The following is a 3,849-nucleotide window of genomic DNA, read 5'->3' on the forward strand; positions in this document are numbered from 1 at the left end:
TGCTAGGCATGTCGGCTCCCTGACGTATGGGTCGTGCAGAGGACCCCTAAGATTATCAACCAGTGGGCTACGTTCATCGGGCCAAGGAGAGCCAAGATGGAAGGTTCTGAAGACATGGCGCCTACTCCAAGACTTAGTGGTCATCGTCATGATTACCCTTAGATAACCAACCTATGTGTAAACCATAGGCACCCCTAATATCTATATAAGCCGAGGGGTGAGGACCATAGACGACGACAACTCTTATAAACACACACGATCTCGTGGTAGATCAACTTGCCACCACTATATTTTAACAATGCGCCATATTGGTGGCGTCGGGTGTTCAGGCCACCAAGGCCCTTTTTGCCACACCGACACTAGGCTTTTCTGCACTGGTGTAATACGACCAAGCATGATTTATGGTATTATCTCTTCAAGTGAGCCTGAACCTAAGTAAATGCTCGTGTCTCCTGTTAGCATCACTCCAAGGCTATGTAACGACCCGAGACCGATGTGCCAGGTGTCCTCCAGTTATTCGCTGTTGTTGCCTTGTCTTTGCTTGCGTGTCATGCATCTCATATCATGTCATCATGTGCATTTCATTTGCATACATGTTCGTATCATGCATCCGAGCATTTTCCCCGTTGTCCGTTTTGCATTCCGGCGCTCCTATGTCACCCGGTGTCCCTTTCTACCTCTTTCGTGTGCGGGCGTTAAATGTTTTCGGATTGGACCGAGACTTGTCATGCGGCCTTGGTTTACCACCGGTAGACCGCATGTCAAGTTTCGTGCCATTTGGACTTCGTTTGATACTCCAACGGTTAACCGAGGGACCGAAAAGGCCTCGTGTGTGTTGCAGCCCAACACCCCTCCAAAGTGGCCCAAAACCCACCTAAACCTCCCCCATCCTCTCGGATGTTCGATCACGATCGTGTGGCCGAAAACCGTGCTCAATTTGGAGCCTCCTAGCTCCCTCTATCTATAAATATGTGCTCTCCTCCGAAATTTCCACGCAGATGAAACCCTAGCTAAACTTCCCACTCCGCCGCCGGACATGTCCGCGCCCGCCGGACGAAATCCCACCGCCACCTCACTCCGTCCAATCAGGAGAGGCCACGTCAACTCCGCCGCCTCGCTCGACCACTCCCCTTGCGCCACCTGTCGCCGCCACTCCCCCTCCACTACGCGGCCCACCGAGCCCATCGCGGGCCCGCGCAGGCCCGGTCGCCGCCGCCGCCTCCCGCAGGCGCCTGCCCGCACCCACAGCCTCACGCCCAAGCCGCCGTTCGTCCTCCACCGTGGTTCCTCACTGGGAAACCGCGACGCCGCTGCCCCGCCATGGCCGTCCTTTGTGCAGTGCCGCCGCAGGCTCCGTCCGGCGCGCCGTTGCCCCAGATCCGGCGACTCCGCGCCCAGATCTCGCAGCCACGGACCAGATCCACTCCGCCCCGACCTCATCTGGCCTCGTCCCCGCTCCTCGCAAACTCCGCCTCCCGCCGCCGGTGCCGTACGCCGTCGCCAGGCCGCTATCTCGATCGAGAGATTGGGACGAAGCCACCCAGCGGCCTGCTCGCTGCCCTCCGCGTGTGGGCCTCCATGTCAGCCTCGGCCCACCGCACCGCGCGGGTCCCGTCCGACCCACCTCAGCCTCGGCCTACCTCTCCTTCATCCTAGGCCGAGCCCAATCAGGTGAGGCCCCGCCATTTCCCTTATCCATCGCCGTGGGCGATTGTTACTATGTTGCGCTCACCCGCAGACGTGGAATTTTACTAAGTCCCCGAAGTTTCCAGTATCATGTGTGCATCTTGTCATGTCCATAACTTGTTGCATACTACTCCATTTCATGCGCATAGCATATCAAAATGTTCGTCTCGACGAGTACATCATTTCATCTCATTGCATCATTTTCATTTGAGCTCATCTTGATGCCCGAAATGTTGTTGGAAGAGGGCTATGTGATGATTATGTCAGATCTGTTTCAGCAAATGGCCTTTTGTCATTTTTGCCATGATTAATGTGCGCATGCTATGATCCTGAGCTCTACATGTACTTTGTAGAATGCCATGCCATCTTTACAGGGGTGTATGCCATGTATTTTTGTGATCTTTGTGGTGACTAGCACAAGCATGCAAAGTAGCTTACTCGATGATGCTGATTTCAGGGACTTAGAATTTCACCAAGTCCTTGTCCTGTTTTTGTTTTTATGCCATATGTTCATGTTATTTCCTAGTGATTCGTGCCTCTTTTGAGGATGACCAGTAAGGATGTTTTGTTAATATTGTGGTGCTCTATCCATCCATATCTTTGTTTGAAATTATGGAGCACCCTAGCGTGAGTCAATCGAGATCTACTTTTGCTATAAAATGTTCCTGGAAGATTGTTAACTTGTTTAGCGATTTTGCCGAGGTTATCGCTATTGATCCGTGCACGCTATGATGTTGTTCTTGCCATGTCTAGCTTCTATGCCATGTCTTCTTGATGGGTGTATGCTTAGTTTGTAATTCCATGCTTTGTAGTGAGTGCATCGAGCTCGTAAACATGCCTACTCGTTATCTGTTTTGCATGCTCCAGTTTTTCACTAAGTCTGAATCTGTTTATGTTTTCGCTATGTTCACATGCTTGCAATTGTATTTTCTGATCCCTTTTGGCTCATGGTCACTAAGGGACTTTTGTTATGTGCTTAGAGTAGCTTCATGTCATGCCTTGCTTTGCCATGATATGTTCCTGTAGCATGTAGTTTTCATGCTCTAAAGTGTGCTTCCTGATGATAAATTCCAGACTTGTGTTAATTTCACTAAGTCTGAAACCTGTTATCATTTGCACTTTTTCCATGCTTGATTGAACCTGTTAATGAGTGTATTAGCCATATCTCAGTGTTCATATTTTTTCAAGCATCTTGAGTGGATCCCCGCCATATTTAGTTCGCTACTTGTTGTTTATCGCAGACCGGTGCCATATTTGTTTTGCTTGCCATTTCCAAACCGTGCATCCGATTCCGGTGATCTTTATATCGATTTTGACCGAAATCACCTCACCTTTCCAGTGGAACTCTTGGATTTCCAGGTTGAGGCCAGGTTCAATCATTCCTTTCCAAATCATGCATATGCATCACATACCGCATCTCGCATATCATACCATGTTCATGTGTTGGTTGTTTACTATGTTGTGTGCTTCTTTCCGGTGTTGCTTCTTCGGGTTGGTTCCGATAACGTCGCGTTTGTGAGGACCCGTTCGACTACGTCCATTTGCCTTCTTCATGGACTCGTTCTTCTTCCTTGTGGGATCTCAGGGTAGATGACTATACCCTCGAAATCACTTCTATCCTTGCTTGCTAGTTGCTCGCTCTTTTGCTATGCATGTGTCGTGATACCTACCACTTGCTTATCATGCCTCCCATATTGTTAAGCCAAGCCTCTAACCCACCTTGTCCTAGCAAACCATTGTTTGGCTATGTTACCACTTTGCTCAGCCCCTCTTATAGCGTTGTTAGTTGCAGGTGAAGATTGGAGTTTGTTCCATGTTGGAACATGGATATTTTTGTTGGGATATCACAATATCTCTTATTTAATTAATGCATCTATATACTTGGTAAAGGATGGAAGGCTCGGCCTTATGCCTGGTGTTTTGTTCCACTCTTGCCGCCCTAGTTTCCGTCATATCGGTGTTATGTTCCCGGATTTTGCGTTCCTTACACGGTTGGGTTATAATGGGAACCCCTTGACAGTTCGCCTTGAATAAAACTCCTCCAGCAATGCCCAACATTGGTTTTACCATTCGCCACCTAGCATTTTTTTCCCTTGGGTTCTGCAGACTCAAGGGTCATCTTTATTTAAACCCCCCTGGGCCAGTGCTCCTCTGAGTGTTGGT

The sequence above is a fragment of the Triticum aestivum genome, chromosome 6A, assembly GCF_018294505.1.
Source record: "Triticum aestivum cultivar Chinese Spring chromosome 6A, IWGSC CS RefSeq v2.1, whole genome shotgun sequence".
Classification (NCBI taxonomy): Eukaryota; Viridiplantae; Streptophyta; class Magnoliopsida; order Poales; family Poaceae; genus Triticum; species Triticum aestivum.